The sequence below is a fragment of the Malania oleifera genome, chromosome 1 (genome assembly GCF_029873635.1).
Source record: "Malania oleifera isolate guangnan ecotype guangnan chromosome 1, ASM2987363v1, whole genome shotgun sequence".
NCBI classification, from domain to species: Eukaryota; Viridiplantae; Streptophyta; class Magnoliopsida; order Santalales; family Ximeniaceae; genus Malania; species Malania oleifera.
Genome location: NC_080417.1, coordinates 117,440,309 through 117,466,591, shown reverse-complemented (window position 1 = coordinate 117,466,591; position 26,283 = coordinate 117,440,309).

Genomic DNA, 26,283 nt, shown 5'->3' with positions numbered 1-26,283 from the left:
GGATTTAGGAACCGTCACTACTAGTTTTTTATTTAAAAAATATGAAAATAATTTATTAGACACTATTAATGACGGTTTTAAAAATTCGTCACTAATAGTCTCGCATTGAAAAACCCTCGCGGTTTCCCCCAATCTCACTCTGTTCCCTCCAATCCTCCTCCTTTCCCTCAATCTCTCAATATCTCCATCTCTCAATCTCTCAGCTCTCTCTCTCTCTCTCTCTCTCTCTCTCTCTCTCTCTCTCTCTTCGTCGCCGCCGTTGACGCTCTGGATCCTTCCCCGTCGCCTTCACCGAGGAGATCAACCACCGGAAGCCTTCAAGGTATGTTTACTTCTCTCAATCTCTCCAGCCTCTCTCTCTCTCTCAGTCTTTCCATCTCTCTTCGTCGCCGCCGCCACTGACGCTCTGGATCCATCCCCGTCGCCTTCACCGAGAAGATCAACCGCCAAAAGCCTTCAAGCATTCAAGGTATGTTTATTAAATTTTTTTAAAGAAAATTTTTTATTAATATATATATAAACAACAAAAAGACTATTGCCGATAAATGTGAAAATGTTCAATTCATGAATTTTGTTTTTAATTTTCTTAACAACCAAACAAAAAAAAATAAAATCTTTTATATTTTCCTTTCTTTGATTATTTCTAAATTCTAGGGAGTTGTGGCTTTGGTCAAGCCTTTCCCCAATTTGGTGCCACCTGAAAGGATCCGAAGAGCTCATCTAGGTTTAAATTTTTTGGTGAAAAAAAAAATAACTAAAAATATTTTCTAAGTTCCAAGTGGCTAGCAAATCTTGGGCAGTTACAATGAGTCTCTATGACTATGAAAAACTCCAACACTTGAGGAACCAAAAAAATAAGAAACTAGCACCTGATCTTGTCCCAAAATTCCCTTCTAGTTACTAAGGCCCCCGTAGAGTTTGGAAAATATTAAGAAAAAGCAAGGAAACTTTAAAGCAAAGCCACCCTTTTTTCATGCCTATTTGTCAATAAAACTGAAAAAATAATAATAATTAGAGCAACTAAATGATTAATAAGTTTAGTTTACACATAATTAACATTTTATTTTTCTTAATTTAGAATCATATAAAAATAAGTTTTTATTTTTAATAGTACTTAATATTAAGAAAAAATATAATGAAAAATGAGTTTCCTTTCTTTTCCCAAATGAAACCCTAAATCCAAATAGATCCTAAGGGAACCCAACTAACATGCACATTAGGTAGCTTGGAGAGAGGTCGAATGGGCAGATAAGTTTGACTATGAAGCAATTTCGATCTAGAGGTCGTTTTAGCACTTGCTCAAAGATAATGCACCCTTATCCGAGTTAGAGAATAATGAAGTTGCATTTTTCCTAGACCAAGTTCTTGATTTTTTTTTTTTCTTGGTTGTTGTTATTGTTGCATTCATTTGAAATTACCCAAAAAATTTCAACAAGGATAGCACTACAAATCCTACTCAAACCTCATTTTAAGATGCTAATATCCCAAGTTGACAAAAAAAAATCTTCAATGCTAGTTGCCATTTGATCACTAATGTGTATAAAATAAATTATTTCCCTCCCTTTGTGAATCTTACTCAAACCTCATCCTAAGATGCTAATATCCCAAGTTGATAAAGAATCTTCAATGCTATTTGGAATTTGTTGTTGTTTTGTTAGTCGGATACATGCAGCGGAAGCACACAATCACACACGAATCAATCAACAACCACCAACGCAATCATTAATGGTCTCCTAACCCCCTTCACTTCCCTTATCTTCCTTTACTTAGTTTCCCATAGGAAACAACTTGTTTAGGCTATATATTTGCGCTCTCTCTAGATGATCTTCATGCCATATCTCATATCTTTCCCCATCAAAGCTCATATGGTGTTGTCTTATATATATATAATTGGAATTTTAATTAATGTTATCAACAAAAAAGGGAGAAAAAAGAAAGGAAAAAGGAAAAGGAACATTATCATCATTCCGTGGCTAAGAATACACGGCCATGATTAGTTGCTTGGAGATTTTTTCTTTTGCTGTATTTTCTTACCTAGCAAATGGAATTGTCATCTTAGATTGAACTGATTTTCTTTGGTTTAGAGGTCCATGTGCAAGTTTGTGTGTTTGTAATAATTATTAAAGTTTCTGGCTAGTGGCTAGAAAAACTTAGCACACTTGGGTAAGAATAAACTAGTTATAAATAGAAATTTTATTTGGATGTATCCAAATCCAATATTTTCTCATAATGTTATTGTTAAGTATGCCCCTTTGAAAACAAATTTGTTTTCAATATAAATCTTAGGGTTTCATATTTCTTAGCCAATGCCTCCGCGGACGAAGCCTCGGGCTACCTCAAGGCACAACCACTCACCACGATGCGCTACCACACGGAAGAGGGTCTAGGACCCACCAAATGGAGAGTCTTCTTCTAGGGGTCGAGCGGCCCTAAGTGAGCACGAACGAATTTCGGATGAGACGAAAGCACCAAGGGTGACTCTTGAGGATGTGTAGTTGCCCCTGGAAAGTTCTGCTGTGCCACCTATTAGAGAGCAATCCCCGAATGTTACCCTAGGGCTTACAGAGGACATGTCCGCTCATTCAGTGCTATTCCATACGATTAGGCCGACCATGCCACATGATTTTTCCACAGGGCCTCCGAAGTACATTCTTGACGAACTAGTGCCACACTGTATCCTCACGCCACACAAACCACCAGCCTCCCCTCTTACCCCTAAATTACATCATCTTCTGGAGCAAATGGCATGCGACCAAGATGCTGCTAGAGCTGTAGCCAGGACAACTTTCTTGGCCAATTCTAATTCTAATTCTGACTCTAATTAGGATAGACTAGATGCTTGACATCTTTAGATGCGCTTTCTCTTTTACTTATGTATTGTGCTCATGCACCTTTGCTTTTATTTTCTTTTTTTTACTATTATTATTTTTTTTACTGTATTCTATTTTACCATGCTTTTTAATGGTTGTATGCATGCTTTGATGTTTCTATCTATATTGTATTGCCTATGAAATTAATGAAAAATACATGGTACTTTTGGTTTCATCCTGTATTTTGTGCTTCACTATATCATTACGTTTTTCTAGCTATAGTGTGTTTTCTTGGACTGGTGGCAAACGCAAAAATTTGAGATTGTGCATGGTTAGAAAATCTTCAGAACAACAATTTTGAAAATACAGTGAAAGGGCAAGAACTAAATGTCATATGAAGTAAACTACAAAATTAATTACTATCATTTCTTGTGTTCATTGAAGCTTAGACCCATTCAAGAATGGTTACTATACATTCATGCCTCATCATACATGTGAGACAAAACAATTATTGAAATTCAATTGATTATTAGTCATACTATGTTGACTAATAATCAATTGAGCATGTTAATTATATGTTTCACTTACGATTAGTAATGTTTGTATTTCAACCATTCTTGGATTGTCCAATGTGGACAGTTCAAGAAGTTGTATTTACATTGTTGTCATCATTCACACTTTGTCAATTGTCATTATATATTTTGAGCGCATCTCTACTTGTGTTCTCTAGATGCATAGTGGGGTGTCGTGACAATTTGTTAGTGATGGAAAACTAGCAACATGTTCACTTCACCCATCTTATGTACTTGGAGAGCCATGGGGATATGTTGACGAAATTTATAATGACTACGACAAAGGAATTTAAGTGATTGATCGCAATGTAAATGCAACATTCCTGAATTGGATAGGATCCATACCCTTTAGATGGAAAATGGTTGATTATAAGATTCACGATGCATGCGTCATAAACATTATGAGAGTGTAATCAATACCATTTACTTGAACATGATATAAGGTAATTCATGAACATGGATAAGAGTTGGACGAACACTCAGGGCAGGTTTTTGCCAGAATACGTGAAAGGGGTACATGATTTCATAGAATTTGCGTGTTTTTGTGAAGACAAAGCCAGTAGAATAAGGTGTCCTTACAAGAAATGTCAAAGCATAACATTCAAACACATTGATTTGGTTCATACACATTTATTAGACCTTGGAATGAGAAAAGATAAACAACATAGGTGTTCCACGATGAAGATTATGCAATTCAGAGCAATGATGATGACGATGCAGATGAGGGGGCAAATATACAAGGTGGTGATACACATTTGGAAGGCTTAATTGAAATGTTAGGTGACTTACAAAGGGGGATTGTAGTGGACACGGACGATGTTAGTGTGTCGTGTACTAGTGATGAATCTACTTCAGCAGGTACTATACCTTGCGATCCTAGTACGTTGAATCGACTTGGTAAACCATTTGCTAATCTCGTGAGGGATGCACTGGTGCCCCTATATCTAAACTGTAAAAAGTTCTCAAAATTAGAGTCTCTGATAAAGTTGCTTCATGTAAGGACAATGCATGGATTATCTCAGAGTGCATTCAACATGCATATAAGCTTCATTAAGGCGGCACTACCTGATGGTGAAACTCTTCTGAAGTTCTTTTATGAGGCGAAGACATACATGCGTGAATTGGGTCTCGCTACACTCTAATACATGTGTGTAGGTATGATTGTGCACTCTTTTATGGTGAACATGAAAATGCGAATGAGTGCCCAGAATGTGGTGAACTGAGGTGTACAACTAATCAGAAGAAGGGTAAAATATCCCCCAAAAAGTTTTGTGATATTGTCCATTAATCACGCGACTGCAATGATTGTACATATGTAGAAAGACTGCTGCCAATATGAGATGGCATCAAGAGAAACGTCTTCAAGATGGAAACACCTTTGGCCATCCAGCAAACTCTGAAACTTGGGCTGATTTTGATAAAATGCATCAATGGATTACTATTGATCCTCACAACATTAGACTTAGCCTTGCTTTAGATGGGTTCAATCCTTTCAATAACATGAACAACCCGTATAGCATGTGGCCAATTATGATGATGTCATACGATATGCCGCCATGGTGATGTATAAAAGAACCCTTCATTTATATGTGTCTGCTTATTCCCGGACCGATGGCACCTGGTAATGATATTGATGTTTACCTGCGTCTTTTAATTGATGAGTTGAAAGAACTGTGGTAAAAAGGATCGGAGACATTCATTGTGGAAACAGGGACAACATTTTGGATGCACGTTAAATTTTTGTGGACAATTAATGATTTCCCCGCTTACGGCAACCTATCGGGTTGGAGCACAAAAGGTTACTTAGCATGCTTAGTCTGTAATAAGGATGTTGGGTCCTTATCCTTAAAGCATGGACGCAAGTTGTGCTTTATGTGTCATCGTCGTTTTCTATGACCTGGACATCCTTGGAGGACTCGTGGTGTTAAAAGTTTTAATGAAAAACCTGAACAAAGGTTGCAGCCAACACGACTAAGTGGGGAAGAGATATTAAACCAGCTCAGGTTTATCGGAGATGTGAAATTTGGGAAACCACCAACCAGTGGAAAAAGAAAACGTACTAAGTGTTGAAGTAGACAAAGAGAAGCATCTTCTTCGAGTTGCCATACTAGGAAGATCTTCCACTACGCCACAACTTGGATGTCATGCACATCAAAAAGAACATTTGTGAGAATGTCATTTGTACATTGCTGGATATAAATGTGAGGACAAAAGACACTGTAAATGCTCACCGGGATATGGAAGATATGGGAATATGGCGTGAGTTGCACCTGTTTTGTGATGGGAACAAACTTCTCATGTCATCAGCTTGTTACACATTTTCAAAGGATGAGAAGAACAAATACTTCAAATGGTTGAAATTAGTGAAGTTCCCTAATGGATATAAATCAAACATAGATCGATGCATAAACACGAAGGAAGGGAAGATGTTAGGAATGAAAGTTCATGACTGTCACGTCCTTCTACAACCGGTTCTACCCTTTTTCCCTCGTGAACACTTGATCAAAGATATTCATTCAGTGCTGATTGAGCTGGGGATCTTTTTTTGACAGTTGTGCACCGCTAAATTGAGCATAAACATACTTGAATGGTTAGAGGATGACATCGTGATAATACTATGCAAGATGGAGGAAATATTTTCATTAGCATTGTTTGATGTGATGGTCCACCTAGTCGTCCATTTACGAAGGGAGACCATAATTGGAGGACCAATTCAATGTCGTTGGATGTATCCTATTGAGAGGTAAATTATAAAGTCCTTCTATAATGGTTACATGATTTCCTCGTTTTTTTTTCTTTTCTTCTTTTTTGTGTCTACAAGTCAATAATGTTATGTAAAATGCATAGGTTCATGTCCACTTAGAAGGGGTATATGTGCAATAAGGTACGACTGTAAGGTTCAATCAGTGAGGCATACATTGACAGTGAATGTCTTACATTTTGTTCAATGTATCTACATGATATTGACACAAGGTTCACTTATGAGGAGCGAAATGCAGATGTCTATGCTATTAATGCCAAAGATGAAGAATCAAGGAGCTTTATATTTCGAGAAAATGTTAGGTCGTTCAGTGCACGGGTTTATGATTTCATTGATATAGATGACTTACAAAAGGCCCATTTTTGCGTCTTCGATAATTGTGATGAAATTATTCCATATATCGAGTACGTAATTCCAAACTCTTTACTTTGCATTGTATTTATATATGCATATTTATATACTTACTTGACATTAACATGTACTATTGTTGCATATAGCAAACATAAAGCTGAACTTCTGGCACAAAATGAAAGGAATTTTAACGAAAGACATAAAAAGGAATTTGTCAATTGGTTTGGGAGCCGTGTAAGTAACAAATACTTCCTAAGTACAAAACAATATACATTTTCAATATTGACAGTTTACTCATCTAAACTCTTGTTATTTAATAGATGAAAGTCATGTATTACAATAAAGAACTAACGACAAGTAAATATTTGTACACATTGGCATGTGGCCCCGATCAACGAATTAATTGCTACAGCGGTTGCATTGTCAACGGTTTATGATTTCATACAAAGTCCCTCAAACTGAATAGAAGAACCTAAAATTGTGTGGTTACGGTGCTAGACACAGATGGATATGAAGAAATTGACTACGTTGGTGTCTTGGATGACATTATAGAGTTTAACTATGGAGCTAACAGACTCGTCCACCTGTTCAAGTGTACCTAGTGGGACATTGGTGATAAAAAGACTAGGATAAACATGGATGCCTACTTTACCAGTATCAGTTTTAGCAAGACATGGATCAAAATGACCCTCATGTGCTAGCGACATAGGTAGAACAAGTGTTTTACCTTAAAGACACAAAATTGAAGGGTGAATGGTATGTGGCCCAAAAGATTCCTCCCCGAAGTTTGTATGCTATTACAGAAGTTACATATGGGGAGAAGAGTGCCAGTGAGGTTGCATTCCAAGAAGATAAGTCATCTGTCAGTGCAGTAGCACAATCTTATTTCAATGTTGTCGAAGAGGGAGCCAATCCTATACCATTGAATAGGGTTGGTGTCATGCAGAACATGTAGGGACTACTGACATTACAATTGAACCTTCTATAGACGTTCACTTCATCGACGATGAGGAAACTGATAGGGAAGATGAAATAGGGGTCGAGTACTGTAGTGAAGAGGAAGACATTTTAGAAAGTGAGAATGATACCGATATTGAGGACTTATAGGGGGGGTAAGCATAATATGTTGTCACCATATATCTGACATATGTAAATAACTAAAAATATATTTATTATGCATCCATCTAGTATTCATAATTCTTATATTTACTTTTCTAAGATTTTGTAGACATAGCACCAGGAGGTTGTCGTAGCCGACATCCCTCCAAGCTCTCAATTACATCGTCGCATGAGGATGATCCAATGTCCTCGAGACCAACGAAACGTTTTTGTCCTAATGCGGTACCATTATTGTCTGAGCCATTAGGTCCTCGACCAGACATGGATACCACAGTTGGGAATGAAACGCATGGTGAGTTGCCCACCATGATGAGCAGCATTGGTAGGGTTACGATTAATTTATTTAGATTTAAACTATTGATGGTTATTCACGTGTATGATTAAAATAATGTTCTTAATTTAACTCTTCTTTCAGCATCGGCATCCACGGTGAGGTTAGGCCATGGTGTAGCGAAGAACACGACGCTTAAGAAGCACCTGGAGAGGACAAGCAGCGGATTTGGATCAACATTCCTCCAAGCTTCACAGGCCCGCTTGACAATCGGTGCTCAGCATGGACATGAGAGCTCAACATTATATGTTGACAGTATACTCCAATCACCGCCTTCAGCTGGCCGTAGGTGATTGAGGATCAAAGCATGGTTCTTTGCATGCGCATCTTGGTAAGTAATCCCAAACCTTTTTTTTTACTTTTAATATACTAGCCAAACAACTGTCTAATATTCTAACTGCATTACCTATGCAGGAGGAGTTCGATATTGACATTTTTCATGCAAACCATGTGAAGAGCGCGGTGGACGAGCAATTGTACAATAAATCTAAGACCTACGTGCCAAAATGTGCAAACATTTTTGGGCGATGGGAGATCAAGTAGAAGCACACCCATATGATAAAATATTCCAAGAGGATTGGGAGGTGGTGTGTCGCCATTTCCACAACCCACAGTATAAGGTAATGTGTTTGTATTATAATAACTACTTTTCACAGTGATGTGACTAATAAAAAGTCATTACATCTTTTTTGTAGGCTATATGTGAGAAAAATGTTGTGAACCACAGCAAACTCCCTACGACGCATTGTGGTTGGTTGAGGTTATTCGTAAATCATCGAAGGGTAATTGCTATATATAAAACTATCTAACCATTACCTTAGTTAATATTAATGATGTTTTATATGATAATGTAGCGTGATCCCGATATTGGTGTAAAGGAGCCGCTTTCAGATCTTTATTAGAGAACACACCAAAGGCGATCGAGGGAGTGCTGTGACGGCATGCAGGGCAAAAATGTAAGTCAAAGAAAATATTTACTTTATAATTTGATTCAAAACATCAAATTTGTATTCTTATTTCTTCCTTTTTATCATTTTCATGGCTGAAAATAGGAGAAGATGGTCGAGCTGAGGGATGCACCTGTTTCAGAGGGGAGTTAGCAAATGACGGATAACCATATAACCACTCAGGTGCTTGGGGAATGAGCGGGAGCTAGGTGAAAGGTCTTAGAAGTGGATACATCGCCCCAACAACATCATCTTCTATGGGTGTGGCATCTCGTGCTGAGATGGAACGAGTGCGTCGAGACGCCGAGTCTCGGGCGGAGGAGATGGTTTAGTGGATGCATACAATGGAAATACAAAACCAGCAATTGAAAGACATGGTGTCTAACGTCACAGTGGAGAACCAGATTTTGAAAGACAAGGTTTCCAATGTTGAAGCCACGCTCGCAGCAATTCTAAACAGGCCAGCACAATTCGAACAAATGATGCGCCAATCTCGACTAGATGATGGAGGTTGCTTTTCTCACTAGGAGGTATGTAAAACGTAGTTTGAACTGCATGTTAGTAGTTTTATTGCTTGTTTAATTCTATTAATATTCTAAAGTGTGAATTGGTGGGAGATACTAGAATTGTATTGCTTGTGCTGTTAGGACTTGATTTATCTTTTCTGTAATTTCATATATGCGTAGACAGACCCTAGATTGTGTAGAACTGCTGCTGGCTTAGCTAAACCTAGGAAGAAATTTTGTAACTTGCAGGTTTGGAAAATGTTCTTTTTACAGACAGCATGTTACCAAAAATTTATTAAATGCCAACGCTTTCTTATCCTCCTCCCAAATAAATCTTCCAAACACCGTAGCCTACAAGTAATACAGGAGCCTTCCAACTCCTTAACTAGAGATCTAACAACATTAAAATCCCAACTTAAGACTGAATTAGGAAAATAAGGATCAACGTCATGCATAAAATCTAGTCAAAATAAAGATCTATATCCATAACAAGTAGGTCCATTGATGTAGAAGAAAGTGGCTCCTCTCATTAGAAGGTATGTAAAACATAGTTTGAACTGTATGCTGGTACTTCTGTTGCTTGTTTAATTCTATTCATATGTTGAATTGTGAGTTGTTGGGAGATACTGGAACTATATTGTTTGTGCTGTTAGGACTTGATTTATCTTTTCTACAATTTCATATATGCAAAGACAAACCCTAGGTTGTGCACTACTGCTGTTATCTTAGCTAAACCTAGGAACAACTTTTGTGACTTGTGGGTTTGGGAAATCTTCTATTTATAGACAGCATGCTGCCAAAAATTTATTAAATTCCAATGCTTTCTTGACCTCCTCCTAAATAAATCTTCCAAACACTATAGCCTGCAGGTAATACATGACCCTCCTAACTCCTTAACTGAAGATCTAACAACATTAAACTCCCAACTTAAGACCTAATTAGGGAAACGAAGATCAAAGACATGCATAAAATCAAGTCAAAATAAAGATCTTTATGTATGGAAAATGTCCTATTTACAGGGGAAATGCTGCCAAAATTTCTTAAAATTGATAAAACTTAGCTATTTAAAATAGTATCATTTTTTTTTTACTTTGTCCGAATGTCTGATTATTTTTCTATCAAATCATTGATACTTGTATATGGTCAAAAATTGTATACTAATTTTTTTTTAATTCTTAATTTGTAGGGTTTGCAACTGTCACACCATCAACATGATGCCCTACACTACAGAAGGATGCAGCTTTTATTTTTTTTTTTTGTTTTTTTTTTTGTTTTTTTTTTTTTTTTTTGTTATCTAAACATATGGGATTCATGTATAAAACATTCAAATTTTGTATAATGTATTTGTATTTGATTTTTAATCATAATTTTTAATAATTTATGAATCTTTTTGATAATTATGGTTTAATGTTATCTATGCGAAAATGTAATTACAGATTTTCATAGGAATTAATGATTTAAAAAATATTAATTTTAAATTATTAGTGACAGTTTCTATAGATATTAGTGAAGGATTAAAACCATCACTATTTTTATACTATTAATGACGAATATTGATCGTTCACTAAAGACCAAGTATTAGTGACGGTTTTGATCCTTCACTAAAGCCCAACTATTAGTGATGAATTTAAAACGTCACTAATGCTACACTATTAGTGACAAATTATGATCCTTCATTAAAGGCTAATAAGTATTAGTGACAGTTTTGATTTTTCACTAATACTCTACTATTAGTGATGGTTTCAGGATTCGTCAGTAATAGTAAAGTATTAGTGACAGTTTTGATCTTTCACTAATACTACACTATTAGTAACGGTTTTGAAATTCATCACTAATAGCCTACTATTAGTGATGAATTTGTACCGAGCCAATATAAAATTTATAGTGATGGTATTGAGGTTTTAGTAACGGTTATAATCCATCACTAATACAACATTATTAGTGACGGTTTCAAAATTTGTCACTAATAATTAGTAGTAACGGCAGATATAGCAACTAATTTAAAATCGTCACTAATACTATTAGTGACGTTTTGTGATTATTAGTGACAATTTTGATCCTTCACTAATAACCTTATTTTTTGTAGTGCATGCAGTCTTACAATTTCTCTAAAATAGATGGGTGCAATTTTTTATGCATCATGTGTTTTGTTACATGGAATAAAATGGGACATTTTGGAGAATCTATCCACGACAACAAACACAAAATCAGTTTTCTAGCAGTCCTAGGGAGTCCTAAAACAAAATCCATGCTAATATCTTGCCAAGGGGTATGGAGTACTGGTAAAGAAGTGTATAGACCAGTGTTCTACTTCCTACCTTTGCAGATTAACATGTTCTGCAAAGAGATATGACTCCAGCGACATCCTTTTTCAAACTAGACCAAAAAAAACCTATCCTCTACCATAACAATGGTTTTATCCCTACGAAAGTGACCTGCAGCACCACCTGCGTGCCATTCCCATGTTAACTGGTCACATAGAGACGTAGAGAGGATACACAACCTAGTTCCTTTGAATATGAATCCTCCATGGATCACAAAGTCTGGATGGGATCCGGGAAGTCCTTGAAATAATTCAGAAAAGATGTCACAGGAAATTCGGACATTGAGAATATTCTTTCTTGATGCTCTCAAAGCCTATTACTCTCACTTCCAAAGTTTGTAAAGTGGCCACAACTTAGCTCAAAGCATCAGAAACTTTATTTTCAACACCAAAACTGTGTCTGAGCACAAAAGTGTATTGCTGAATATACTTAATCCACTTTACATGCCTATGATTTAGTTTCTTTTGAGTCCTTAGGTACCTAAGGGTCTCGTAATTAGAAAAGAGTACAAACTCCTGTGAGAGTAACTAATTTCTCCAGTGTCTTAAGGATTTGACCACAACATCGAATTCCTTATCATAGGTAGAGTGACGCTATTTAGCATCATTCAACTTTTCGCTGAAGAAGACAACATGATGGCCCTTTTAACTCAACACTCCTCCTATGCCAACACCGGAAGCATCACAAGCTACTTCAAACAGTTTTTGAAAATCGTGAAGGTGTAGCATATGTGCTTTTTTCATCCGGTCCTTAATGTCTAAGAAGGCTTTGGTTGCAACTTTGGGCCACAAAACTCTCCTTTCTTAAGACAATTTCTAATGGGTGTCATAATGGTACTGAAATTATTAATGAATCTTTTGTAGAATGTGGCTAACCCATGGAAACTTTGTGCTTTATGAATATTTTTAGGAGTAGGCCAATTTTGGATAGCCTCGACCTTCTCAAGGTCAACATAAACTCCACTCTTAAATGCAATATATCTTAAAAAGATTATCTGAGGAGTCCTGAAGGTGCACTTTTTCAAATTTGCATACATTTTCCACTCTCTTAGTACTTCAAACACTCTTCTTAAGTGATCTAGATGCACTTTCCTTGTTCAGCTATAAATCAATATGTCGTCGAAGTATACAATAAGGAAATGCCCAATGAAAGATCTTAAAATTTAAGTCACCACTCTCATAAAGGTGTTTGGTGCATTTGTGAGACCATACGGCATCACCAACCATTCGTACAAGCCATATTTAGTCTTGAATGCACTCTTCCATTCATCTCGAGGTCTTATTCTATTATGGTGGTGTCCACTCTTAAGATCAATTTTGGAACAGATCTTGGAACCAACCGTTTGATCCAACATATCATCTAACCTAGGTATGAGAAATCTGTATTTAATTGTGATTTTATTAATGCCTCTACTATCAATGCACATTCTCCAAGTTTCATCTTTCGTTGGAGTAAAAAGGGTGGGCATGCACACAGGCTCATGCTTTCCTAAATAAATCCCTTACTTCTCAACTCTTCAACTTGCATAATCAATTTCTCATATTCTTTAGGATTCATCCGTGGCAAATTGGGCAAAGATGATCTTGGAATCTATAGCATGCTAAATATCTCTCATCGGTGGTAATTCATTTGGAGGTTCAAAGATAACATCATCAAATTCAGCAAGTTCATGTCACTTCATGTGGTGTTTCACTTTCAAGAGTAGAGGAGTCATTTTCCTTGGTTACCATGATGTAGACAACTCGTATCTCCTTACTCTCTTGCTCAAATTGCTTCTTGCTTAGAACATGCAAAGAAGTTCCAACCTTCTCTCTTCTTTTGAAGTTTTTTTTTTCTTTATCCTTTTTTTCTTTTTTAGGCTTTAGAGGACTTAAGACAATCTTCTTTCCATTACACCTAAAGGTTTAGGTTTTGGCAGGACCATTGTGTGCAACGTCAAGATCATACATTCAAGGTCTTCCTAATAAAATATAGGCAAAATCCATGGGAAGGATGTCACACCAGATTTCATCTTCATAGTCCACAATCTTGATAGAGACTAAGCACTTGTGGCTTACGGGCATGGTTGCTACATTTATCCAAAAAAATTTATAGGGATTGGGATGGGCTTCAATTTTCAAACCTAATTTTTCTTAAGATGATTTTGAGATCACATTCATGCAGCTTCCATCGTCGATGATCATCTTGCAACTCTTGTTTCCACACTTGATATAAGTATAAAAAATAGAAGTTTGGCGCCAATCCTCTAGTTCTCGAGGGGTCACCATGATACATCGTATAACATTTACAGTAGCATTTTCTTCTTCTTCAATGGACAATTCATTCTCATCACTTGCTATTTCTTCTAGAACATATTGGCGCTTCTCTTCCAACTCTTCCTCTTCATCCTCTCTTGTGATTGCTAAATTCCTAGTGGTACATTGTTTAGAAAAATGACATTTTTTATGACACTTGTAACACATATCATTCTCATAAATTTGTTTAAAGGACCCATTCATTGATGCTTTTCCTTTGTCCAAGGGCTATTGGACAATGGGATTGCTTCCTCTTAAGGTTACTTGACCCGTGTTGGTAGGTCTAGTCCTCTCATAAGATCTGGCTTTTCTCTAGTAAGTATCATTGGAGGTGTTTCCAAATTTTCTTTCCATTTGAGATTTACTCATATGCTTATAGTCATGTGCCAAGTTAAACGCAAGCTCAAGGGAGTCAATGAGCCTATATCAGTAAATGTCTCAATTGCCTCAACCTCAAATTTATTGTCGTCACCTACGTAGATGAATCTTTCAGCATCAACTGGCTCTCAACTTCTTAGGAAGCCCCTTTTTTCCCTGCCAAGCGGCGTAATCGGGACAATCCCTCTTGAGGTGTCCTCCATTCCTGCAGAAATAGTAGCCAAATTCTTGGTCTAGTTTATTTTGCAGTTTTCTTTGGGATCTCCCAACTGCAGCATCCTTATCCTTCTTCCTTTTTTCAACCTTAGAGGAAGTTTCTAAGTGAGCACTTTTTGTCTTCTCTACCTTAATCCTTTCCTCTTCTTGCACACAATGAGCAATGAGCTTATTCAAAGTCCACTTATCCTTCCAAGTATTATAACTCACAGTGAACTGATTGTATTGTGTAGGAAGGAAAATCAAAACTAAGTGCACGAGCAAGTCATCAGACAGCTCTAACTTAAGTTCTTTTAGCTTTGAAGCGATGTTAGACATTTCCATAATGTATTATGTGATATTACCTTTTCCTTCATACCTCATTGAAACAAAACTAGCCAAAAGGTTGTTTGTTTCAACCTTTTCGTTTTTTATAAAACGTTTCTATAGTTCCTCAAGCAATACCTTAGCATCATCCTCATCGAACATTGCGCCCCTGAATGCTTCTAGAACAGAGTGTTTCATGATCACTAGACTTATGCAATTAGAACACTCCTACTTCTCCAAGTCCCTCTTCATATCAGAGGTACTTGTATCCGCAAGAGCGAGAGGTTGTTACGTTCGTAGCGCAAGATCCAGATCCATACTATAACAACCCCAAAAAAAAAATAATATATAAGTGTAAAAAAATTTATTATTATTATTATTATTATTATTATTATTATTATTATTATTATATTAAATTATTAAATAAATATATAATATATAACATATTATATTATTTTATATTATATAAGGATAAAGATAAAAGATAAATATAATATAATAATATAATATTAAATTCAATCTCAATCTTCAGATGAGATTGAATCTAACCCCCCCCCCCCACTCGGCCCCCTCTCTCTCTCTCTCTCTCTCTCTCTCTCTCTCTCTCTCTCCTTTATCCTTTATTTATTTATTTATTTCATTTCTTAATCCTTAAGAAATTCATGAAATTACAAAAATACCCATCCTCCAATTCTCTATAAATGGGAGAGTTCTTAATTCCTTTTTCATAAAAAAATTTTAAAGAAGAGTTGATTGAAAGGTAAGTGGGCTTGATTATGTCAGCTTTTTATTAAAATGTTTCCAAGTTTATTTATCTGGGGATAATTTACAACATTATTATATTGTGTTAAAAATAGATACTTTTAACTTGAAAATCGTGTGGCATAAGCTTATTTTTATTTAATTTAGTTGCATGTTAGATATGGTAAAATTATATGATGTTGTTGTATATATAAGGGATATGTTTGGTGATATTAAGGCAAAGGGGGACGACGATACATAACGCCCCAATCCTTGTGACTTTAGTCTGAAGGCTTGGTAAGTAGGCCTATCGTACGGGGTAAGGTGTTAGAAGAGTGCTCAATTTTAGTGAGTGCTTTGATATGTAACAAATGTTGTCCCCGAAAGATAGATTTTTATATATGTAAACATGATCTACAATATTAAATGTTATTTATTATGATACCGTAAAACTTATTTTTATTACACACTGATAATAATCTAGCATTTACTTACTAAGCGTCCTCTTAACCCAATTATTATCATTCATTACAGATACCTTAAGGAGCATATAAGAGTGGCAGAGCGAAAGCATGGGTGGGACTAGAAAGGGCTATTTAGGATATATATTAAATTAATTATATTTTAAATGTCTTAAAATTTTTAAGGATGTTAATTTTGATATTGGAAATACTGTTGTAATAAATTCAATTATTACTCTGGTAATAAATGTATTTGAGGTTATATTTGCTTCCGCTATAAAATTATTTATAGGAACCCACACGAGTTCGGCTCACTACACATACAGCACAGAACAATCATGACGTTCTCTTTCTAGTTCTTAAAGTTGGAGCCGTTAAGCATTGGAATGGAATTTATGTTGGCAAAAATCATAGTAGCAGATGTAGTAACTTAAGGCAAAACAAAACCAAACAACATGCTCAGTCATAATATACACGCCATATTATATTCCTAAATCAGCTCCATATATACATGACATGTATATTAACGAATAAAAGTGGCCCCATCTGAAGATACCTAATACTTCATTAATATTCTATCTTTGGATAGAAATATTAACTTGTTAGTGGTATCCTTCATGCAATGATCAATTACTTACAATAAGTCCTATCAAATAACAAGTCTTTCTTTGGACTGACTTATTATTCACATAGATAACCTAACAATTGTAACATATTTATCTCCGCAAGTATGCAAGTTGTTTGGCCTAGTAATGACCTTCCTGTGGGCCGATCATTACTCGTATGAACAACACACATATGTCCCTAATATTTCAATATAAATGCATCTACATAATAGATGTTACTTTGGCAAACTTATTACTTCAATATACTTATACTGAAACACTAGACATACACAAATTACCTAAGAAAAAAAAAGTTATTCACTAACGCTGAAGCTTGAAGTACCTCTTTTATTTTTATTTTATTTATTTTTTTATATATATATTTTAACCGACAAGTCTTCAAGAATTTCCTTAGTTTCTTTTTTTTTTTTTTTTTGGAATTACTCAAAATCGAACCCAGACCTAAAAATTCCAAATTAGGGCTGGAAAAAAAAAAAAAAAAAAAAAACATGATTTTAAGCATAGCGAATAAAATTCCTTTAACCCTAAAACATGTTGATCCATAAAATCATGTAACAACACATCAAATCTAGGTTTTCTTTAAATTTTATCATGCAAAACCTTGATCTAGGGTTTTAATACAATCAATATCATTCCTAGATCAGATCATGCACAGTTTCTTAATCAACAACATGATTAGGCTCGGATACCACTTGTTAGAAATAACTTTAATCCATAAAACCTAATAACCCAAGATCATCATGATATTCAATTAAAAAAACTAAATGCGGAATAAATACTTGGATTCATAGATGTGTCTGATTTGATTGTCCAGCAGCCTTTAGCAACGAATTTTAATCTTCCACGGTCAAATCCTTAAGTAGCTCACTCGTTTACGTTCTTCTCTTTAGATGGAAAAAAGAAAGAACATGAAACTATTTCTGATTTGACTTAGGGATCATAACCTTATTAGGTTTTCCTTATATACTAAGTTATTTTAGAAGTCCATCAGTGCTAAATTAACTTAATATGGATTTCTATACATTGCAAAACCAATACCCAATGAATGTTAAAATAGTCCAGTAACATAATTGCTTTTAAATATGAGTCCATAATAGGAAATTAAAATTTCCTTAAAAAATGTGTCTATGCCTATGGAACACTTATGAAAACATCTACTAATCTATATAGACACACATACACACACATACAAATTAAAAGACCAAAATATTACCCCCAGGGTGTGGTTCAGGTGGTAGTGCAGGCTGCGGGAGTGCCTCTCATGAGGTCAGGTGTTCAAACTCTCCCAGGTTCATTTCTGCCCCTGGATTCCTGAAATTTACCTCCCTTTGGAGTTGTGGGGTCGGCTTCAAGGGGCGTGGGATTAGTCACATGGACCGTAAAACGGACACGTGGAAACCTGGTGCGTAATCCAAAAACAAAAATGTCAAAATATCTTCATACAATAATATTATAATGATAGTGGGATGTACCTTGGAAAATAGGAAACTCTCTTGCTTACAACTGCCATTTTTGAATTATGAGCTACAATTTAATATAAAAAATAACTTATTTTCCATATTTTCACCTTTTATTAAAGTTATAATTAGGGAAAGCCATGACAAAGAGGGCAACCATGCATGATGGGGTTCATCTCTTCGTTACATACAATGATGCCCCATAAATTTGAATGCTAGCTAGCTTAGTTACCATAACCAAAATGTATAGATGGCTTCTCATGTGTATGAGAGCAAAATAAAGCTATAGTATGGTCACCTATTGAATAATTTTCTTCATAAAAGTGGGATGATCTATATCTACTCAATTTTTTTAAAAAATAAAATAAAATAAAAGAGAATGAGGGGAATGGGGGGTATATAAGCGTTTACACCATTTTGTAAGGATCTTCAATATATTCAACTAAACTCACACAATGAGACAAACAAGTATCATGACTTTTGTGTGTATTTATCCTTCTATTTCTATCTCTTATGGCCTCTATTTCGCTATCCCTATCCATTTTTCTCTCCCTCTCTTTATCTCTTCTAATCTATTTTTAGTCACCTTTCTCATTTTCTCCCCCTTCTATTATTTCTCCGACTATCTCTTTATCCCTATCCTTATACCTCTAATAGGGGGTGGTATTAAAAAGAATACATTTCATACAAATTCTTATTAAGATTATGCTTTCTAGCTTGCCCACTTATTTTGTCTATTTTACCTATTCCCAAGTTTGTCGCTCAAACTACTAATTCCTTGGGAAGATCCTTCCTTTGACATGACTATGACTAAACATTTTGGCATTTTGGAAACGAATCAACCATTTCCATGAACAATATTGCACTTCTTTCAAAGTGGCTATGGGAGGTTCTACACTAAGGAAAATAGGTAGGGACACTCATTAGTTTGCCTAAAACTTGGTATCAATCCTCAACTAGGTTCCAAGAATTCCAAGGATACCTCATTGATTTAATTTATGGAAAGATATCCTCTAAATTAAAGATTTATTTTGGAGTAACGCTCGCATTAGAATTAGATCAAGTTCCTCTGTTTATTTTGGAAAGATGTTTGGGTGACAAACACTTCCCTTAAATGACTCTTTCCATTCATTTGTTATATCAATGGCAAATGCAGCAAAGCTTATCAATCAAACAACTATTTGGAATCTCAAACTTTCAAGTAACCCAAGAGGATCAAAAAGTGACGAGGTAATCAAGTTATTTAAATTCTGTATTCTTTCAGTCCTATCTTTGGTGAGACCAATGAGATTTCTTGGCCTTGCTCCCCTTTTGGCATATTCTTGGTTAAAAATTAAAGCCAATATGGAAAACTCCAATTTCTTCTAAGATGAGCTTCTTGCTTTGGCTAGGCACTCTTAGCAAAATTCTCACATGCACTCTTACCAAAATTCTCACATAGGACAATCTCCAGAAAATAAAAAATAAAAAATAAAATCTCACAAGTATGGATAATTGTGAATGATTGCTTGTTGTCTCCGAGCTGAGGAAAATACCTCCTATCTTTTTATACATTGATTGTTCCCTCCGGTGGCTTGGAACAGATGCATTAGTAAACAGAATATTTAGTGGTTTATGCCAAACAAATTTTTTAACCTCTTGGTAGCTTGGAATGGTAGGGTTCGTTCTCATAGTCAAAAATCAATCCATGTCCTTCCTAGCTGCCATATGCTAGGAAAAATGGAAGTAACAGAATAGAAGAATTTTTCAAAATTCAAAGAATTCCCTGGCTAACTTCTTCTTATCATCTTTGTAGTAAATCTTTGATTGGAACAATCTTAGATGGACTTTTATGATTCTCTAGTTTGGTGACTTATGTTTAGTTCACACTTCTTGTGTCTGCTGAGCTCCTAGGTTGCTGCAATGCCTTCTCCGGACTATTTGTACTAACCTTCTCAAAAAAATTCTTGGCCTATACTGAAATTTTTAGGAAAATCTTTATTGATCAATTATCAGTACTGTTCACAATTGCTTCCCCCCATGTCACGCACCAATATCCTACCCCTGGGGCTTATGTAGAGATCGATCCCCCACATGTAAATGGCAGTGTCCTCTCTGCCAAGAGCATAGCACAAGACAAATGCTTAATTTCAAAGAGTACAATTAAATGATGTTTAATGCAATGAAGAATATATAAGATGGAAAACGACCGAACAATCATAAAAAGCAGCATCATTGCAAAAATCTAATCATCATCGTCGCCCACATTCTGCCATATTCGATGCACGCAGACATGCAGTGTGCTTCATTTGCCTTCTTTTTTGACCAAAGTTAACAGTTTACAAGAACAACCCCCCTCCCCCAACCACACAGGCCCCCCCTACCACCTCTCTCTTCCCCAGAACTTTCTGGGCGACGATGGGTAGCTAGCTATGGGCGCAACAGAGCACATGAAGTACTCATTATTACTAATTCCTCCTCGGATCCCTCAATCATCATCTCACTTTCAAATGATGCATCTCTACGTACGTAAAAAGCATTTCCCCCCAGAAGAAGATTCACTCGCCAATTATGTGTGTACATTTGTGAAAGAATGAACGAAAGAGACAAAGAAAGGGGGGTCGGATAATCGTAAAGATATATGTGATTACCATCATCATTATCAATGGCTAGCTGGAAATTCTATCTATTCATCTGTGGAGATTGCTAGAAGAGACTTTAACGTCCGAGACTTCCCTTACTTTCATGCAAAATTCAGTGCAGGACAAAGAAAAAGAGAGGCAAGGAATGGATGGCGACCTTGTGAAAAAGAGCCATTTGTTACCCTCTCTTTTCTTTAAGTCTGCAAAAGCTCACGGTGTGGAAACTTTGTCTCCATGCTTACCTTTGTCTTTTATAGATCCAAACACCCCACCCCCTCCCCCAGCCCTCTCTTTTTCTTTTCTTTTCCTTTTTGTTTTTAATTTTTTATTCTAAATCTAATTTTCCTTTTTTTTCTTTTTTGTAATTCTTCTATTTTAGTTTTGGGGAGGTTTCTCATCATTTAAAAAAGGAAATGTGATAGATACATATACCATCCCAATTTTTAATAAGAAAATTATTAAATAGGCAATCATACTAGAACTCTGTATGTTACTCTCTTACCCCTGAGAAGTCATCTACCCATATTGGTTACTGTCGCAGAGTTAGTTAGCAATCAAATTCATGAGCTTTGTTATCCTCGAGTTGACTCAAGTGGTAAGGGAGACTTCTGACCTTGGTGACTCCAAGGTCATGGGTTCGATTCCCCCTTAAGAGTTTATCCCGGTAAATTATCAGGGGGTGCGTCAATGGGTGGGCGACTTTCGCTCTCTCGGGTTTGGTGCTGCATCATAGTATCCAAAGTGGCGCGATAATAGTTAAAGTCCCAGATTATAAAAAATAAAAATAAAAACTCATAGGCTTTATTACATGTAATGAAGGGATTGAACCCATCATGCATGGTTGCCACTCTCCATCATGGCTTTCGATTCCTTGATATAACTTTACCAATATTATAATCTTTTTTGTTGTGTAGGAAGGATGAAAATATGAAAAAATAATTTATTTATTTTTTATATATTGAATTCAGCTTATATTCAAAGTGGTAGTTCAGTGGAAGCATGTAAGCAAGAGGTTTCTATTTTTGAGGTACAATGTACTACCATCATATATTATATATTATTGTATGAATATATTTTGATATATATAAAGGTTAAGGCAATTTTATGAACAAGATATTATAGATTTTCGTAGGAGTTCTATGGGTATAGGTAAATTATGAAACCACATAATCCTAAGGCACTTTTTCAACAATTGGTATTGTGGGTACCAAGTTAGTTTTTCAAGGTTTGCATGTAAGTAGCAAGAATGGGTGGGTGGCCAATAACTTTGACTAATTTGATAGAAAGGCTAGGCAATAACCTCTGCTAGTTTAACAAAAAGTTTAGGAGGGATTGACATAAATCAAATCAAAGAAGATTGATGATGATTAATTAGAACAAGACCAAAATGCCTTCCATATTGTGTGGACTTGTTTGGAAAATTTAGATGTACAACAATGTGATAGAAGAAAAGTGACAAACAACTATTGACCAAATTTGAGGTTTTTTACATGGTAATAATTAGCATGAACAAACTCTTTTAAAAAAAACACTATTGATACAACATACGTCTATAGTAGAGATCTGAACTGCCATATGAGTTAGTTAATTAAATTCTTAGCGCTTCATTCAAACTATATATTAGAGAAGATTGAAGATCAAGATAAGGCATTAATGTTGTTGCATATACTTTCTTTCTATTTTATTTAAGCACTTAGTTATAACATTGCTTTATGAAAAGAATATCCTACATGACAAGGAGGTTGCTAGGGCAAACACAACAAACAAAATTAACAAAATTTAATTTTGATGATTGTGAATCAAAAAGCTTGGTTGCCAAGGACAATCAATGGAGAGGGATAAGAATGTAGAAAGGTATGTTCATGAGGTCTACATTAAGGGCCAAGAAATTTAAGTATTTTACGTGATAAATGGGATTCTCTTTGCAAATATAGGAAGTTAAAAATAGTTGGCCATTAAGATGAGCGATTTTGATTATGAAAAGTTTAGATTGTGATGTCATGTTGCTACTTTAAGTAATATAAAATTTTAAAATGAGATCAAAATAACAGTAAAAGGGGGATTTGAGTTTCTATATTGTTAGTCATGGGCATACATGCAATAAGTGCTTCGGGCCTTAGGAATACTAATCTTATTTTCGAGAATGAGATGTATGCTTTCATGTGAATATTTATATTTGGTTTTTGTTGTAGGATACCACCATGCCATTTCTAATTGCAAAACAAAATTGGATGTTATGTCCATCACATGCATTCCTAATTTTTGAATAATATCTTGAAAACCGAAGAACACTTAAGTGGTCTATAGAAGTATAGGATTTGGGTCTTGGATTTAAATCGTTGTAGATTTAAAATAAATTAATACAAGTTCATACTATAGTTTGTCCAAATTCACAAGCATTCAAATCCAATATCCAAATTGCATGCTTCTAAATGCAAAGTGTATTGTTACTTTTGTTAGTGTTGGTGCAATCCCAGGAGGGGGGTGAATTGGAGATTTAAAAAAATATTACTAAGTTTATTTAATCCAACAATCAGTATTACGCAACCTAGGGGTAGTCTAAGCAATTTCAAGCCCAAACAGATATTTAACCACTAAGCATAAACATACAAGTGCAAAAAATAAAGTGCAAAAAATAAACTAACACCAGATATGTTGTCGGGGTTCGGCCAATACTGCCTACGTCCCCACCTTAGCTCACAAGTACAAGGATTCCACTACGACTCACTTAACGGGTGGAGTGGCACTGATTACTATCAGGTCAATTAACAGGGCTGACCTCAACTTATAACCGCACCTTACCAGGATGGTGCACCTAACTTTCCTAACCGGGTTTAAGCCAATCTGGGACTATTCCACATGGTTAGTCTCTCACTTCAGGTCCACGCCCGGAATACAATAGATATGAAAATTTTTGTACAAACAAAAGTTTCTTACACAAGAAGATATGTACTACGATACAGTCCAGATTATATGCAAGCATGGATGATAGTAAATATGCTTAGTGCTTAATATTGTGCTAAACACTCAGTCTAATGTAAATCAACAGTTAAGATCTAGAGTATATTACCAAGAAAACTTTGAAACAAACAATCATTGTAAATTAATCACCACAAGTTTCAAAGTGTTCTAATAATAATATTCAAAATATCTCAAATAAGATTTTCTCAAAATTAATGGCTCAAGAGATATTTGAAATTGTATAAGCTTGTGTAAAAATATTTTTGCAAATCAAATATCACAAGCTTGATGAGTCTTGCAATCAAGATGCAAAGACTCACTAGCTGTAAGGGTATTCTCACACAAAGATTTATTATTTAAATCGTGGGAAGAACCCTAACTAAGAACTCTCAATGAAAATAACAATCAATGCAAGCAAGGAGAGTTTTAGTAATATGAATCACTCAATAACACTCTTGGGAACTTAATCTATCAAGGGAATAGCAAAATAAAGAGTGTATGAGCTTAGTATAGGAAAAATAAGCACTTGAGATTTGAGAGGATTTTTGGCTAATCTTATTTTCTAATCTCCCTTAATCTTTGCAAATGAAGCCCTATATATAGACTTGGCCAATTTTATGACCGTTGGGGACTCATAGGGAATTATTTAAAAATTTTTTAATAGGTTTAAGGATTTTAACCCTATTTAACCCCAAATTACTGAGGTAAAAATAAAAACAACCCGAGAGTTTTGGGTGGCTGACCTGAGGTTCGATCGCACGAATAGACACAACAAGAAAAGGTATTTTCGAGGTTTTAGTGCCTGAATTTTAGATCGGTTTGCTAAATGAGGTGATTCCTCAAAAAAACTGCGACTCGGGTGCCTAGTCCGAACTTCGATTTGCCGAACTCATAAGTTCGGTCGCCCGAGGCTATTTGAACATGAGGTTCAGGCTGCCGAATTGGTGGGAAAGTTTTTAACACTGGTTCAGTCGCCCGTGGAAGATACGTTCATTTTTTGTTCAGTTTGCAGAACTGAGGTCAACTTTTTGAACCGTCCACGGTTCGGTCGATCGAGGCAATTTCAACTGGCAGGTTCGGTTGCCCAAATGCTTTCTAATTTTTACCTAAGGAGGTCATTTTATTTGTTTTGAAATATCCCCTGATAATATGAGAACTATGTTAGGGCTTTGTGCACTCAAGTGTGGGAACCTAAGGTCCAACTAAGGTCATTTTGAGCATATCATCCTACCATATATGATGCAGATTATTACAGACCATATTATGGTACAGTCCATAATTAAATAACCAAAACATGAGGAGACAAAACATCAATGGAATAAACATCATATTTTATTGAATTATTTTGAGAGTTTACAAAGGCCTTTAAGCAAAATATTTCTTTATAGCATCTAAATTAGTGGGGTGCAAGAGATCGGTCCTGTCCATGTTGGCCAACAAAAAGGCGCCTCCGCAAAGTGCCTTCTTTACTATGTAAGACCCTTCATAGTTGGCCATCCACTTGCCACGTGGGTTTGTATGGACTGGTGGAATCTTATTTAACACCTAGTCCCCTTCCTAAAACTGTCGGGGTCACACCTTCTTATTGAATGCTCCCATCATCCTATTCTGGTACAATTGCTCGTGAGCTATGGCGGACATTCTCTTTTCCTCAATTAGGTTCAACTGATTATATGAACTATAACCATTCGACATCAGTCAATTTTACCTCTTTCAGGACCCTTAAGGAGGGAATCCCGACTTCAATCGAGATTTCTACCTCCATTCCATGCCCCAAAGAAAAAGGAGTGGCTCCCATGGAAGTTCGAACCATGGTTCGGTAGGCCATCAAAGCGAAAAGGAGCTTCTCATGCCAATATTTATAAGTTTTGGCCATCTTCTCTAAAATATTTTTGATATTCTTATTGGCTACTTCAACTTCCCCGTTCATATGTGGCCCGTAAGGAGTTGAGTTATGATGCCTAACCTTGAACTAAGTACACAACTTAGCCATCACTTCATTATTCAGGTTTTTGGCATTATCTGAGATTATTCTTTCCGAGATCCCATACCTTTAGATTAATTCTCTCTTTATGAAGTGGCTAATGACGATCTGAGTGACATTGGCGTATGATGCTACTTCTACCAATTTGGTGAAACAGTTAATTGCCACGAAAATGAACCGATGCTCATTGCTAGCCTTTGGGTTTATTGGCCCAATCACATCCATCCCCCATGCTGAAATGGGCCAAGGTGCGGATAGAACATGGAGCAAGGCCAATGGAACTTGTATACGGTCTCCATTAATCGGGCACTTGTCGCATTTTCAAGCATATTCTATGCAATCCCTTCCCATGGTCTTCCAATAGTACCCACTTCTGAGGATTTTCCATGCCAGCAAGTGACCTTCGATATGGGTACCACAAACACCTTCGTGGATTTCTTACATAATTTGCTTTGCTTCTTGCACTTCCACACACCGTAAGAGGGTCATGTCATGGTTCCTCTTTTAGAGAATTTCT